Genomic DNA, 17851 nt, shown 5'->3' on the forward strand with positions numbered 1-17851 from the left:
AAGCACACCTACTTATTAGGATTAAAAACACTTTCACTGAATATCTAAATGAAAAGTCCTGGATAAGGCTGGGATTTCTGAAGATCAGCCCTAAGAGAAACTGCATGAACACCATTTTTTGACTATCAGATAGTAAGTGAATTCCATTGCCAGAAGCCCAGATAATTTTCAAGTCTTAATCCAAGATTTACTGTCAAAGAGATAAGAAAGATCATGTCTTCAAGCCAACCTCCCAGGCAGGGTTCAGTCTGATGTTCCTTTTTACTTCAGTCATGTCATCTCTGGTTTGTTTTAGTTAAATCCTTCATTTGATTAGTTAGATTAACTTACCTGTTGGCTGCCACTGCTGCAATTACAGCAAAGAGTGAAGGCTTGGTAATCTTGGCACCAAATGCTCCACCAACATGTTTCACATAGCACATAATTTTATTGGACTGGAGGTTTAAAGCTGAAGCCACTAATTCCTGCAAAAGTGAAAGTCCAGGATTTTGTTAAGAATTGTCACATACAAAAGTACATTAAAAATGCCTATTTTCCATGGCTAACCATATTTGAGAAGCTAACAGGCTTAAGAATGCTGAGCAGAAAACTGGAGTTGCTGTAGATACAAAAAAAAAAAAAAAAGGCTTTCAAACAAGCAGAGATGCTAATGAAAGCACTATCCAGTCTTTAAAGAATAGTGGAAATGGAACAATAGCTCCATAAACTAGTTTGACTTTTTGATGCCAGATGTGATATATTCTATATAGAATGGTAAAGTTCATCTGCAGCTGGATATAAAGCATCCACTGGTATATCAAACTGAATGGAACAGAGCGATTGTTTACAGCACAGTAGAGAGTTAAGTTAAAATGCTGACAGACCACTGCATTCTGAAAATTTTTCCTTTGACAGTGCTGCCAGAAATGCAAATAGAGGTTTAACTTGTAGGGCTGACAGGGAAAGTGTAAAAAATGCAAGCCAGTAATTAACTGCAAAAGCTAATACTAAACATGTAGAAATCACATACATTCTTTGAAACTGTTATTTTCTACGGAGCTGCAATTAAATTCTGCTGTCAGCTAGGACTTCTTAAATTTTTTCCACATTATTGCATATAATTCATACAGCCAGTATACCTAACACATAATTAGTCTTTTCTCAGTGAGATTAAAGTCAAATTATTTATCTAAGACACCCTTTGTCCATCCCATAGTAATATTGCTCATTTGTGCCTGCACTGGATTAGATAATGCAAATAGCATCCTGTTCAGGAGAATTACTGTTACATTCAGCTTCATCATTAGTAGTGAGGCCTCTGATTTTCATTAAAAAAAACATTCAAGTCAATTAATCTGAATTGGGAACAGTATTAGTGAGTTTAAAAAGAAGCGCAGAAGACTGAAAGTAACTCCAGACGTAGTTCAGCTTTAAAGTTATTTAGGAAGGTAAGAAACATGTGTCTTTAATACTTCGTTTATCTGTACGTCTTTTGCACGCTGAGTTGACAAATCATTCCGTTATCCTCCACTCTTGGAATAACAAGCACACTATTTGTGTTTCCAGGTAAAAGGTTTCCTGTTCTCCCAGGTGCAATTCACCTATTACGTATGTAATTATAGGAAAATCTAAGCTGCATTTCAAATGAACTGGGAGAGAATTTATATTTTCCTGTATATATATGTATCGGGGGAAAAAGCATTCTCTCACAGAAGGAAAAATAAAGTTTAATTTCTTTCTGGTTTCTTTGTATCTCAGGTTTACAATTTTGGGGACCATTTGTTTAATAGGGGAAAATTATTCAATCACCTAAAGCTTGTATAGCGTTATTTCCCCAGGATAAGATCAAAATCTACTTAATATCTGATGCCTTTTATTCTTTAAGGAGGCAGTATCTCATCTGTTATAATATGATTATAATCTGTTCTCTTCTAAATCACTCTGTGAGGGAATGCTTTCCCTTTTTAGTTTCTTTTTTATCCTCTTTCCATCAGTATGCCCTTCTCCTTTTTCACTGTTTCTGCCCATTTCTATCCAACACTTTCCTTTTGTACAATTTTCCATTCAGAGGGGGGAATCCATCAGGACACCACAGCATAAAAACTAATTCTGTCAGTTCTGTGTGACCTTTCCTTTATGCCATCCTTAGGTCTGACAAAATTTCCCTAGCAGTTATTCCTAAAACACACATTCACACAGAAGTAGTAGGGATCAGAACTGAATCCACTAGAGGATGATACAATGTGATGAGGAATAGTTGGAAAAAGTCCAAAGGAAAAGAGAAAAAAATTATCAGAAATCATGAACTTGCATGGAGAGTTTGACAATATAGAGGAGGCTCAACCCAAAAAAATGCAGGAATACATGAATCTTGAAATTCATGGAAAGCTACCACAAAGAGGAAGAGAATAGCTTGTGCTACACACCCACGGAAGAGAGAACAAGTAGTAGTACTTAAGTTGCAGCAAATTCAGTTAGTCATGAGGATAATCTTTCTAATCATAGGAATGGTGAAGCACTGGGAAAAATTCCTAGCAGGGGATAGTTAAGCTTCATTAAATGTGACCATTTCATCTCCATTACTTCTTAAGGGGCAAAAAAATCACCAAGAGTAAGTTTAGTTGAGAATAGAAAACTGAATTCAGCTACCAGCTGGAAGATAGATTCTGAACTAGCATGACTCCCCTCCCTTGCCTGACGCACTGCATGCATGAACTACCTTCTAGGATTTAAGCTAACTGATGAAATAATTTCTCAATATCTCCTTTTTCTATTTTCCTTTCTTCAGTAATGTATGCATTGTGTTTTATTGCATGCTACAGCAAGAAACAAAAACAAAACATGCTAATTGTAATTGTCATATGATTTTTATATAGCACAATCTTTAATCATTTGCATGATTCTTTTTTTCAGATGGACAGATGGTTGCAGCTAAGTATTAGAAAGACCAGGACAGTTGTTCCCCTTTCATTATCAGAGAGCTTCTGTTTTTTATTTTTCATTGTTCATCTCATTTTGTCATTCCCCTAGATTAGAAATACTTAATACCTGTTAATGGCATTCAGAGCCCTTGAAAATATTTTAGAATCAGATTGCTTGCTACTGAAAATGTGCCAGACTTGAAGCTTTTCAGAACTTGGGTGTAGGATGTGTGATTCCAGAGCCTCTGCAAACATAAGCTCTCAAATTTAATTCTATGCTGATCTACTCCTGCTGGGAATTTGGCTCCCACCAGCTCCCTTAATGCTTTATGAATATTTGTTTTGCAATCTCAACCTAAATCTACAAATTTCAGTCTCTAATATACTGGATGAATAGGTACCTAACGAGATTTTTTTTACGTTTCTAAAAATAAAACTTTGGAGGACTTTTATAAACTTTTTACATTTCATCTTTGGAAACAAACTCACATCTCAAGCCAATAAATAAATAAATAAAATAAAAATCCAAAGCCTGGCAAATATCTGCACAAGGAGGTGAGTAGTGAATGAGGTGACTTAAGAGATCTATCAAACAAGGAAGAGGAGATGGATTGTTACCTCAATGGCCAGAATTGGCTCCAGATGGCTTCATAAACTATCTTCACCTTTTTAGCTCCACACTTTGCCTGAGTCAGTGACTCTGCAACCACAGCACAGATTATCTGTCCAATGCAAATCATCTGTCACACACCAATGTACATTACCCAAGGGGGGGGGGGGGGGGGGGAGGAGGGAGGAGGGGGGAAGTAGTGGTTATGTTTCTCTACAGGGATGGAACATTCTGTTTTGTGGAAATAGGTTATGCTCCAATGCCACTATTTATATTCTGCTCAAAGAATACTATTCCAGGGCAGACTTAACTTCATTAGATTAGAAATGCTATTGGCATCCTTCACCTGCTGCAACATCTCCAGCATGAAAAATGCTGCTGACATCAGTGATCAGAAACATTTTCCCTGTGGCTGTCCTGAGGTGGCCAGATGCTATGTCAAGTAAAACCCCACCTGGCTGAGACTGCTTTCCTTGTCTATTCTCAGAAATGAGTGAAACTCATACAAGAAAGAATAGAGGGGTAAGAGCAACACACTAAGAATTATGCTTGTGCCACTGCAAATACCAGGCAGCAGTGTCACCTGTGATGCAGACAGCATGAGGCCTGGGACATTTTGTATGGTCACATTGGCTGCCCAGATCCCATATATTTCAGTACTTGAAAAACTCCATTCCTTTTTTTTTTTTTTTCTTCTTCCCTTTATATAACTGAAGCAAAAGGTCCAGGCACTCCTCCAAATCAAGAAATACCTTGTCTTCTGCATATGTTTGCTCATCATTGCCATTTTGCCCTGGAACATCTTTTACTGTCATCAGCCACTCCTGGCACCTGAAAGGCCTCTGATGTCTCAAGTGATCTGGAAAGTAGAGCGCACACATAAATGACCATCATACACTGTACAAATCTCTCTAGTATATGTAATTTCACAAACTTCAGGACAGAAAAATAATCCACTTGGTATTCTCCCCACAAATCTTTACATAGAGAAGAAATTGGAAAAGTATTGATTAGCATATTGCGAAAAAAATTAAAAGTATGAGCATCTGTGTGTGTACTGCATAAATAGCTCTTTAAATTCTAGTCCCAGTATCTTCAGAATTTAAGAACATATTTACTTCCTACATTTTCTGAACTAAAAGGGGTGAATGCATTAATACAGACTCTTCTGTCCATATCTGACATTATTTAAAGCACATGGTAAGGGCATTCTTAACTCATTTGTAATGCATACCTCATTATATGGCCAAATCAGACACTAAAAATAGAGAATACTCTAAACAACCGTTTGTGTATATAGTTTTTTCATACTTACATAATCTTTGCATGGGCTTTAATACTGGTGACCACAGCCAGCAAAAGTTCTCTTTCCACTGGATGAATATCATCAACGTAAACTGCTTCACCAGTGGCATGCTTAATATCAGACTGGTTCATGATGGGACATCCCACAGGATTTTGTGGAGTCTGTCCAGGGTCAACATCCTGCAAACAGGAACATGTCATCTTCAAAACAGCACAGTAATTATAAAGACTTACAAACATTTTCTGTGATCATTTTGTGATACAATCCATGTGAAAATGGTCTAGATTTTATGACAATATTAATGGGAAACATTAGAAAGTATTAATTCCAGTTTTAGTTTGTGCTCTATTGGCACTGAAGTGTTCTGCCTGAGGTCAAAGAAATATATTGCATTAGATACCATGCAAATCTCTAGTAAATGGCAGACTCTTCCACAGAAAGATTGCAACAAATAAATGGGCAAAAAATAAAAATCTAGATACAGAGATTTAAAAGGGACAAAACTACATGTTCACACAGTGGAACTATGGCAAACAGAGCTAAAACCTTCTGAATCTTAGCTAGCCTGTCTGCTGGGTCCGTATTGCTTCTGATAGCATCCCAAGCAAGCCACACTCCCAGACTTCAGCTTCAACACTGCTTTAAACAAATCATGTTTCACATTGTTTACTTTGGAGAAAATATATCTGAAATCACGGCTATACTCAGAGATCTCTAAATTCTTCTTGTCCATCTTCCTAAGGAGACAGGTAAATTTGTATTCTGGACAGTGCTTACTAGAATAAAAAACAGCTTCATCCAGGTTTCTGCTAATTAGATCCCCATCAAATCCCTCTAATACTTCAAAGAGCCTGGAGTTGAAAGTACTTCAGTCATACTTAATGAAAATACAGCTTTGGTACTCTCTGTTCTTGAGTTTCTGATAACTCGCATCAGCTTGAAACAGACTATTGTCGGGGACAGGAAAAGTCTTCCAACATCTGTGCTTTTTTGGGGGGGGCTTTTACTGAGTAGAAAGTCCTCTGTAAAACACGTCTTCTCAAAAAAGTTAATCTCTCAAAAGCGAACAGTACAAATTCTTGGCTGAAGCTGAAAGTTTTTGGTGAAAAACTGATACTAAGCAAAATTTTTTATTTTTTATTTTTTGATTTTGCAACAAAACAAAGATATGGGTGAAATTTCTTGATGAAATTTTAGATATTTTTAAACTGAAATCTTCTACTCAGCAAACATTATCATGTGCCAGCTGCATGTCCTTTTCATACTGTCATAAGATAGTGTGTGGCAGTTACAACATAAACCTCACCTGATAGAATTGGACACCCTGGGGAACACCCCTTTGTAGCATTCCCAAAGCGTTCATCTTCTCCCGTGAAAGTTCAGCATACCTGGAGCGATACTGAAAGGAAGGTGATGTCAGAGCAGTATTGTCAGACCTTTATTTTTTAAAGTAAATCTTTTCCCCTCACATATTTTGAAATAAAGCATAGCACCTTTATCCTCCCCCTATCTCCCATTCCCAAATATTTAAAAAAGCAGAGATTTACTGCAGCCAGCATGCTTATGTGGATACACAGTTCTTGTCCAGTCCTTACCATCTGATGTAAACCATGTAACACTTCCGGGTAAAATCTGAATAGGAAGCTGACAAGCAAAGTTCATTTATATTCTGCTTTTCCACTCGGAGCTGTTGGAGGGAGAGAAATTTCCTTCAGAACCAGTTCGCAAGTTTCATTCAGCATCTCATCATTCCATTGCCTGGTAGAAGAATAGGTTAGCATGAACCCACACCTCTTAGAAATAAAAGACAGCTAAAACTATTGCGACATATGTTGGAAGTGGTAAGTAAATCAGAGTAAGTTATATCAAGAAATAACCTATTCAGGAGGACAGGTAAAAGAGACACTGTAAGAAACTGATGATGGCAGAATCCAACAGACACCATATATCACACCATAACTCCTGCTTTTTGCTTAATTACATTAAGACATCCATAGTACTTTTCTACTAGCTTCTCACAGGACTTTCTTACACTGAGTGTGGTTGAGCCAATGCCTCCATATAAAATAGTTCAATCTACAATTGTGTCTGTGCCTGGACTGAAGAGGACTTGCAATCCAGAATTCACTATGGACAAAGCATTTTTTCTGACGTTCAATGTGTCTGAAGGCTGAAATGAAGTCATCCTAATGGAAAAAAGGCAATAAAAATTCCATCAATGGCATAGATTGTCCTTGTTAAAGAAAACAGATCTATTATTCCTTGTAGTTGTTATCATTGTCCAAAAAAAAAAGCATCATTTTTAACAAACATTTGCTAGAATTAGTTTCTTCTTTTTTTTTTTTGTTGTTGTTTTTTGTTTTTTACCTTTCTTGAAGTATGAAGCGAATCATAGGGAAACATACTAAGAGAAGACATTGTTTGAGCTTATCTGCAAGTAAGAAAACATGCCAAAATCTTTTTTTTTTTTTCCTTTTCAGGAATGTAATGACTTCACAATGCTGGAAAAGCAGTTCTGGTATAAGCCACTTCATATATGGCTGGTATGTTTTTTAAATCAAATTCCAGTTCACCAAATAGTGGTTTCTGTTTCAGGACACAAAGGCCCCACTATACTAATGAAACTGATTTTGTGACTATTTTACACTCATAGATTATGTTTTATTCTAGCTACCATTATGGCATTTACAGAGGAAGGCACTAAAGAAAACTGTACTTTCTGTTGTCAGAAATCTTTTGTTTTGGTAACGGTTAAAACATATTTTAAAAGAACATGTAATAGTTTATTTCATAATCAGGGACAGACTACTCCTCTGAAGAGAGGTTATGAAGTGCCCTTTCTAGCCCCAGAAACAAAATCATATTCAGAGTCACAGAACTTTTAAAGTAGGGGTTAGCAGGTTAGATCTGTTACTGTGCATGTGATACCCCCATGACAATTGTAAAAAAACAGGATTACATGATGAACAGCGAGTGTACTTAGAGATGGAAAACCTTCTCAACAGGATTTACTTTGCTTTACTTGAACAACATTCACACCAACCTACCCAAAATCAAAACCAGCAACTGGCAGGAACAAGAGTGAGAACTGACAGATGGATTTCCATCTACACTGCTGTTCCTTCACTTCCTGTTGACAATTCTTGCAAAAAATAATAATAAAAAAGGGTCCGTATGCATTTTTGTTGTGTCAGCAGAATTGGCCAAAGAGACAGTTCAGCATGAAAGAGAGTGGCCAAAACAGCCTCCCACCTAGAATGGTGTTAATTCTGTATGGTGAGGCTGCTGGATCTCATGTGTTATTCATGTGACTGCTGACAGATAGTTTTCCTCCTCTTTGAAGTGATTTTCTGAGCTCACCAGCCATGCTATTGTCTGGAGTACCCTCCACGGGTGCTTTAGTTCTGTGGTATAACTTCTTATGGGACAATGCAGGTGGGATTTATTTCTTCTTTTACTCTATGGAGGGAACTAAACCTTTCCTCTTTCAGAACTAAAACCTCTAGTTTTTCATTTTCTCTTACAGTCTGTTTGTCTCTCTCGTCACTACTGAGGCTCAAAGTTTCTGTGTAGCAGAAGCACTGTTGCTGCTACCAGCATAGATTGTGCTGTTGCAGGTTTTGAGCTCATGGAATCTTTTATTTTTGATGGGAAACCTGGGATGGCTGACCAGCCTCTAAAAGGCTGTGAGTGCTCTTCCAGCTTGAGGCCATGTATGTTTACTATGCTGTATTGCAGTGGGCAGCTACTCTGGGGACAGACTGCAGATGTCAAGGTTGGCAGATACTCTGACAATTAGTCCTTCATTGACTTCAGTCACAATACACTTGCTTGTGGATAGGTCTTCCCCTACTTGCCCAGTAACTTTCCTCACATCCATTAGAGGAATATCTAACATGGTAACAATGACACCATTTCCTCCACCCCTAACCTCCTAAAGCCACACACTGTCACCTTTGCTCACAGCACTTTAGACTTTATTTTGTGAGTAGTCGCAATGATAGCTCAGGACTGTTCAGAGCAGAAATTGCTAATTAGTTAGTGGGAAGAGGCCAGAAATAAGCTTTATTTTTATTTTTACTTTTATTTATTTATTATTTTTTCTCGAGGCTCTCTGGCAATGTGACATTTCTCCTGGAAATACTCAGGAAGACCAAAGTTCTGCGTCTGAAAGTGACATGAGCACATTTGAGAGTGGGGGAAAAACAGTGAGAGGCCCAAAGAAGCAGATGATGATAGCTGCTTGGAGAAAGTGAGAGAGGTGATGCAGGGATGTCAGTGCTTTCTTATCTTTTTACAAAGAATAAGTAACCTGCACGTTTCAGTGCCACTGAAGATAATTTAAATATTTCTAATAACTTGATAGAATCATTTAGGTTGGAAAAGACCTCTTAGATCACCTGGTCCAACTGTCCATCTATCACCAATATTGCCCACTAAACCATGTCCCTAAACACCACATCTACCCTTTCCTTAAACACCTCCAGGGGCGGTGACTCCACCACGTTCTTGGGCAACCTGTTCCAATGTCTAACCACTCTTTCTGAGAAAAAAAAATTCCTAATATTCAACCTGAACCTTCCCTGGTGCAACGTGAGACCATTCCCTCTTGTCCTATTGCTAGTTACCTGAGAGAAGAGGGTAGTCACCCCCACCTCACCACAATTTCCTTTCAGGAAGCAATAAGGTCTCCCCTGAGCCTCCTCTTCTCCAGACTAAACAATCCCAGTACTCACCTGCTCTTCATCAGACTTCACTGGAACCTGAATGAAACCTCTCCAACACTGGTAAAATTTTATTTTAATTCAAGGTTGCAGAGAATGCTTCTATCATCTAGTATTTTGACTAGAATGTACAATTATTTTGGTCTTTTCCTGGATCCTATTTTAGGTATAATACAATATAACACTATACATCACAAAACACTTAAAGTAATTCAGAGAGGAAATCAAGGCTTTACCTTTGTAGATTATGGGATGATAACAGAGACAAAGACCTCCTTGGGCTTTATGTCTGCACATTCACAGTCAGCAAGACACTGATCATTTAAGAGAACCTGTCATTTGCCACCTGTTGGAGAAAAATGTAATGAATGTGGAGCAAGAAGGAAACATTGAAATTTCACTGAATCTGTGCAAAACCATACACTATAACAAGAGTGTTGTGATAGACTGGACAACTAGGCTTCAAGTGAAAAATAATCGTGCAAACATGCAGCTATGAAAATTAACTGAAGATATGTGAAGTGCTTACATTTTCAGTAAGCATTGTTTTCAGTGGAAGATGGTAACAGCTGCAAATTTCTGCAATGACCTTTAAAGCATATAGCTTTAGACTGTAAAGTCCTTTGAGTGGAAGGGTTAATTTTTATCATACACATTAATTGCAATGTATTTCCCTACATGAATGCTATAGTCCTTCATTGAACATAAAATACCAAGTATATTATACTTTCTGGAAAATGTACATCTCAAAAATGCTATTAAGAGTCAGAAAATCAACAATGTGGGTTTAAATATGGTTATTCTCTTTCTGCTCTCTTTCAAAAATTCTTAGACCATTAAATCATTAAAGCACAGTAAGCTTTTAAGAAATTATCAAGCACTGCAATGAGAATCAGCCCTGGACTTCTTTAGTTCAAAGATAGTAGAAATCATTGCCAGGATTTTCCAAAGTACCCCACAGATTTTATGTGACAAGGATAGGATTTGCTTGGGCTTGATTTACAGAAGTGTTATTTAAACATTTATATACAAGTACCAGTGACTTCAATAGAGGTTTCTAGGTACTAAGACATCAGCACAATGAACCAGTTTTTCTTAAAATGAGAGAGGAATAAACAACAAAAGGAAACATCTGTCTGATAAAGGGAACAACATAGCCGAAGGCAGTGTAGATAGACCTTTCTACCTGTTGCACCTGCCCCTTTCTCTTTCGTGAGGTTGATAAATGTTGTTTTCTTTTGCCCTGTGAAGCAGAAAGATGGCATTTTCTTCTGGCAGACACTTCTTGCCAATTAAAATGAGAGGCAAATACCAGGACAATGTTGTCTTCCATTCAGAAGCAAGTACCATTCTAATTCACCTAGGGAACATGCAGTAGCAGTGTTTCATCTGAAAATTGTTACCTATAGTCATATTCGCTGTTGCACTGTTCTGCCCATCTGTCAAAGACATTTGGCAGGAAGTCCAAAGCTTGCCATCTGATGCCAAGTTGAGAACAGATTTGTTGACTGATAAGATTGGGTTCAAGTCCCAGGTCAATCACCTGCTTACAGTGTGTCCTCCTAAAGACTTTAACAAGTATTTTTAGGCTTTCCCTTCTCACATGTAACAGATATCTGCATCATAACCCTATTTAATTCACTTAAAAGCCTGTTGGAAAAACTTATATTTGTTTTGTTCAATCTTAACTGAAGTTATATATTTGTACTTTTTAAATGCAATTTAATTTATTGTTTCCTTCAAAAGTCCTGTCTCATGATCTCCGTTGAGAGGGACCAGGTTTACTTTTCTGCCCAGTAAAAAAAGAGATGGCCAATTCGCTTAATTACAGGAAGAAATACAAGGTATTGAAATAAGGAAATTTTAAAGGAAAATTAGGGAAAGGTCAGAGAAGCCTCATACGTGATGGATATAAACAGCCGTGTGTCCAAAGTCAAGCTAAAGTATGATTGGCTGCAGGGTGTGCAGTACCTCACCAAAGAGCTCCACTTTTCTTATTTGCTCAGTCTTTCAATTTCTCTGCTTAACCAGTCAGCAGGGATACCAAAGGTTTCTCTGGTTACAATTCTCAAGATATTTGCTCCTTCTGACTAGCTTAGGACTCTCATATAACTTTTCTCATATAACTTTCTTATTTAACTTTCACAGAATTTTTCTGATGGTATTAACTATTCAGCTTTACAAGACATATCCCAGATTCACCCAGTTTTTCTCCACGTGTTTGTGACATTCATACAGATATGTCTGTAGTGTCACTTTATTTACTGCCACTGCTGAATACGTACCACCATGTTCCTGATCTACTCTCCAGCTACAGTTCTCAGCTGCTGCAAGAAAGCTTGGTAGATTTTTGTTTTCTCCTCTAGGAATTTAGGTATTGTCTCTGTAAGAATGTCTCTGAGCTGGGCCAGGCAACAGGCAGCTCCTATTACTAGCCCTGAAGCCAAGTGAGTTTAAACAGTGAAATCACAGTGCCAGGCTAAAAATGCAGTAGTTATATATCTGATAAGGCCTCTAAAGATTTGCTATTGTACACAGCTTTGGTCAGCAGGATGACGAAGATACATGAGAGTAAGATGCATTCCATATTACATGCAATAAGAACTGCAAATACCATTTGCTTATTCAGCAGTGGTTCCCACAGATTCACAGATTCACAGATTCACAGATTTCTCTAGGTTGGAAGAGACCTCAAGATCATCGAGTCCAACCTCCGACCTAACACTAAGTACTCCACTAAACCATATCCCTAAGCTCTACATCTAAACGTCTTTTAAAGACCTCCAGGGATGGTGACTCCACCACCTCCCTGGGCAGCCTGTTCCAATGCTTAATAACCCTTTCGGTAAAGAAGTACTTCCTAACATCCAACCTAAAACTCCCCTGTCGCAACTTTAGCCCATTCCCCCTCGTCCTGTCACTAGGCACGTGGGAGAATAGACCAACCCCCACCTCTCTACAGCCTCCTTTCAGGTAACTGTAGAGAGCGATGAGGTCGCCCCTGAGCCTCCTCTTCTCCAGGCTGAACAAGCCCAGCTCCCTCAGCCGCTCCTCGTAAGACTTGTTCTCCAGACCCCTCACCAGCTTGGTCGCCCTTCTCTGGACTCGCTCGAGCACGTCCATGTCCTTCCTGTAGCGAGGGGCCCAAAACTGAACACAGTACTCGAGGTGCGGCCTCACCAGAGCCGAGTACAGGGGCACAATCACTTCCCTCGACCTGCTGGCCACACTGCTTCTTATACAGGCCAGGATGCCGTTGGCCTTCTTGGCCACCTGAGCACACTGCTGGCTCATATTCAGCCGACTATCCACCAATACTCCCAGGTCCTTCTCGGCCAGGCAGCTTTCCAGCCACTCATCTCCCAGCCTGTAGCTCTGCTTGGGGTTGTTGCAGCCCAGGTGCAGGACCCGGCACTTGGCCTTGTTGAACTTCATGCAGTTGACCTCAGCCCATCGCTCCAGCCTATCCAGATCCTCCTGCAGAGCCTTCCTGCCCTCGAGCAGATCGACACACGTACTTAGCTTGGTGTCATCTGCAAACTTACTGAGGGTGCACTGGACGCCCTCATCCAGATCATCGATAAAGATATTAAAGAGGACCGGCCCCAGTACCGAGCCCTGGGGGACACCACTAGTGACCGGCCTCCAACCAGATTTGACTCCATTCACCACAACTCTCTGGGCCCGGCCATCCAGCCAGTTTCTAACCCAGCGAAGCGTACGCCAGTCCAAGCCCCGAGCAGCCAGTTTCTTGAGGAGAATGTTGTGGGGAACGGTGTCAAAAGCCTTACTTAGGTCAAGGTAGACCACGTCCACAGCCTTTCCCTCATCCACCAAGCGCGTCACTTGGTCATAGAAGGAGATCAGGTTCGTCAAGCAGGACCTGCCTTTCATAAACCCATGCTGACTGGGCCTGATCGCCTGCTTGCCCTGCAAGTGCCGCGTGATGACCCTCAAGATAATCTGCTCCATGAGCTTCCCCGGCACTGAGGTCAAACTGACAGGCCTATAGTTCCCCGGGTCTGCCCTCCGGCCCTTCTTATAGATGGGCGTCACATTGGCTAGCCGCCAGTCAACCGGGACCTCCCCCGATAGCCAGGACTGCCGATAAATGATGGAAAGCGGCTCGGCCAGCTCCTCCGCCAGTTCTCGCAGTACCCTCGGGTGGATCCCATCAGGCCCCATCGACTTGTGCACATCCAAGCTCCGTAGCAGGTCGCCAACCATTTCCTCATGGATAGCGAAGGCCACATCCTGCTCCCCATCCCCTTCCACCAGCTCAGGGCACTGGGTGTCCGGAGAACAACCGGTATTGCCGCTAAAGACTGAGGCAAAGGCGGCATTAAGCACCTCAGCCTTTTCCTCATCCTTAGTAACTAGGTTTCCCCTCGCATCCAGTAAAGGATGGAGATTCTCCCTAGTCCTCCGTTTCGCGTTGATGTATTTGTAAAAGGATTTTTTGTTGTCTTTAACGGCAGTAGCCAGATTGAGCTCCAGATGAGCTTTGGCCTTTCTAATTTTCTCCCTGCGCAGCCTCGCTACATCCTTGTAGTCCTCCTCAGTGGCCCGCCCTTTTTTCCAAAGATTATAAACCCTCTTTTTTCTGCTAAGCTCCAGCCGCAACTCTCTGTTGAGCCAGGCCGGTCTTCTTCCACGCCGGCTCATCTTTGGGCACGTGGGGACGGACCGCTCCTGTGCCATCACGATTTCCTTCTTGAGGAGCGCCCAGCCTTCCTGGACTCCTCTGCCCTTCAGAACCGCCTCCCAAGGGACTCGGCCAACCAGCGTCCTGAGCAGCTCAAAGTCAGCCCTCCGGAAGTCCAAGACAGCAGTTTTACTGGTCCCCTTCCTGGCCTCGCCAAGAATAGAGAACTCTACCATTTCGTGGTCACTCTGCCCCAGACAGCTTCCGACCACCACATCTCCCACCAGTCCTTCTCTGTTTGTGAAGAGAAGGTCTAGCGGGGCACCACCCCTGGTAGGTTCACTGACCAGCTGCGTCAGGAAGCTATCTCCCACGCTCTCCAGAAACCTCCTAGACTGCTTTCTCTGTGCCGTGTTGTGTTTCCAGGATATGTCCGGGAAGTTGAAGTCCCCCACGAGGACAAGCGCCGACGATTTTGCAACTTCTGTCAGTTGCCTATAAAACTCCTCATCCGTCTCCGCATCCTGGTTCGGCGGTCTATAGCAGACCCCCACCAGGATGCTAGCCTTGCCGGCCTTCCCACGGATCCTAACCCACAGGGATTCAACCTTATCATTCCCAGCCTGGAGTTCCACAACATCAAAAGATTCTCTAATGTAGAGAGCCACGCCACCACCCCTTTTGTGCTGCCTGTCCCTCCTGAAGAGCCGATAGCCAGGCATTGCAGCACTCCAGTCGTGGGAGCGGTCCCACCACGTCTCCGTGATGGCAACCAAGTCGTAGCCTGCCTGCTGCACGATGGCTTCCAGCTCCTCCTGTTTGTTACCCATGCTGCGTGCATTAGTGTAGATGCACTTCAGCTGGGCCATCGCCTTCTTCCCCGGCCTAGCCATTGTTTCCCCCGGCACAGCTCCAACAGGCCTTGTTTGAGCCCCGTCCCCCTTCTTACCTAGTTTAAAGCTCTCTCTATGAGCCCCGCCAGCTCCTGGCCTAGGATCCGTTTTCCCCTTGGAGATAGAGACCCGTCTGGGGCCATCAGGCCGGGTGCCGAGTAAAGCTCCCCATGGTGAAAAAACCCAAAATTTCTATGCTGGCACCAGCCTCTGAGCCACCTATTAACCACATGAGCTTTCCGCGTCCTCTCCGTGCCTCTCCCTTCCCCCGTAGGGATAGACGAAAACACCACCTGCACTCCCGCTCCCTCCACCAATCGTCCCAGCCCCCTATAGTCCTGTTTGATGGCCCTGAGGCTTCTCTTTTCAACATCATCGCTGCCAGCCTGGACTATCAAAAGCGGGTAATAGTCAGAGGGGCGAACCAGGTTTGGAAGCTTCCTGGTAACGTCTCTGACCCTGGCCCCAGGGAGGCAGCAGACTTCCCTATGTGTGGGGTCAGGCCGACAAATAGGGCCCTCCGTTCCCCTGAGGAGGGAGCCGCCCACAACAATCACCCTTCTTTCTTTCTTGGTGGAGGCAGTCCTGAGGCGTGGAGTCAACTTCCTCACCTCAGACATCCTCCTGGGTAGGCTTCCTACCTCATCCTCACCCACGGGTCTCTCGAGCCCCAGGGCCTCAAACCTATTGTTCAAGGGCACCTGGGAAGGCGGTGCCGGCAGGGGAGGGCATCTCCTGCGAGGTCGAGCAGGGACCTGTCTCCATTCCTCCTCAACTCGCAGGTCCCCTCCCTCTGCCCGATGGCAACAGGGCAGGGGGTCCACCCCCCTTTGGGGCGTCTCACCCTGGTCCCTCTCCCTCCGCTCCTGCAGGGAGTTGCTCCACCAGTCTATCTCCCGCTCGCACTCCCTGATATCCCTCAGTCTCTGCACCTCTTCCTTGAGTTCCGCCACCATGCGGACCAGGTCGTCCACCTGCTCGCACCTCACGCAAGCAGTCTCCCTGCCTCCCGCCGATGGCAGCAAGAGGCTCAGGCACTCCCCGCATCCGGAGACCTGAACTGCCGCATGTTTGGACGGGCAGTCGGTCTGGGTGTGCACTGACTTCCTAGAGAAGGCACCGTGCCTGGTGGAGACCATTGTAGCCCAGCTGACGGGAGAGTGCCGTTAGAGGAATTGTCCCTAAGGGCGGGTGTGAGCGCTCCGCCCTGCCTGCCCGCCCTGCCCGCGCTCACTGCCTCGCTAACTGCCGCGTCACTCCCACCGCGTCACTCCCTGTTTGCCGGCCCTGTTCGCCGCGCACCTGGTCGCTCGCGCTCCCTAAGGGCTGCCTTTGAACGGCCGGGGGGAGGAGCTGACGCTGTCGCTGCTGGCCCCGCCTACGCCTCGTCAGCCTCCCTCACGAGGGCTGCCGGTGCCTGGCGGCTCCCTCACGTAGGCTCGATGCCCGAAAAATAGCCCTGCCTGTCCCGATCCCGCGCTCCGCTGCAGCACGCGTCTGCCCCGGAGCCGGTCGCCTCGGCATATTACATGCAATAAGAACTGCAAATACCATTTGCTTATTCAGCAGTGGTTCCCAGTACATGTGTACGTGAAAAATACTACATTTTGTATTTGCACACACCAATACACAACTCTTTTTTTTTGTGTTGTGTATCCCTAAAGACATGAACAACAGTTAATTCGTTAGAATGAAGGTTGACAAAATTGTTGGAATTCTTCAAGAATGAGCCCTGGACAATTGGTCACACTTCCAGTAGTATTGGTGTAGCCACTACCATGGATTTTTACTGAACCCTGAAGTATGCAGAAAAATCTTCAAGTGCTGTGAAAAGCTTTTCATGAACAATGGGGCCATGTTTTAAAGTCAACTTCTATTGAGGTGTGCATAAATGCAGTTGCACTGATATTAACATAATCGTTTGAAGATAATTATAATTCAGTAACTGCTGTAAATCATCGAACTAGGAGAACATAAGGAGAGAAAGAGTCAATTATGACAAAACTTTAATTTCTCTAATTTTTAATAGCGCAATTTCCCATTGAGAATACTCTGCATTTCATACTCTGCTACAGATGTAATGCCTCCAATCAGCAACGTGATGTACCTATTGGATTGGATCCTTAACTCAGCACTTTTGATATCAGCACATCTATAATTTCTACTAGCTAAGAATCAAGCCCAACCATTCCAAAAGAAATCTTGTGCTATTTTGGATTGAAAATCTACATTTAGCACTTTGTGTTGCAAATGAAACCACAGTCTAATCAAGGTTCTGCAAACTTTTAGACCAAGATGATGAATGGGAGCCCCTGGATAACCTGCCACCTCCATATCCTAACAATCCACCCCTGGCGGTGGCTCCCCCTCTGGTGGCTGTGGTATCTCCACCAGTACCACTGTTGCCCCTGCCTCTACCACCAACATCACCAGAATTAGACCGGCCTCCAGCTGCATGTACGAGAAGTAGGACTGCTGTATCTGAGGGAGCTTCTCTATATCCCTTAAGAGAGGTACCCCTCGGAGGCAATCAGGGAGGCATTGGGTTTGTGGCAGTCCCATTAAATACCACAGATGTAAGGAATTTCAAGAAAGAAATGGGGACCCTATTAGATGACCCCCTTGGAGCAGCTGAAAAATTGGATCAATTCCTAGGCCCCAATACTTATACCTGGGAAGAAATACAGTCCATTTTAGGGATCTTATTTACTGCCGAGGAAAGGGGAATGACTAGGCAAGCTGGAATGAGAATTTGGGAAAGACAGAATCAAGC

The 17851-nt window shown here is 42.9% G+C and overlaps 1 pseudogene; it reads right to left on the bottom strand.

Annotated features, from left to right (window-relative positions):
- Window positions 1–17535, bottom strand: part of LOC106039955 (aldehyde oxidase 2-like) — a 32357-nt pseudogene extending 14822 nt beyond the window's left edge.
- Window positions 17536–17851: the final 316 nt, after the last annotated feature.

Source organism: Anser cygnoides, chromosome 6 (assembly GCF_040182565.1).
Source record: "Anser cygnoides isolate HZ-2024a breed goose chromosome 6, Taihu_goose_T2T_genome, whole genome shotgun sequence".
Taxonomy (NCBI): Eukaryota; Metazoa; Chordata; class Aves; order Anseriformes; family Anatidae; genus Anser; species Anser cygnoides.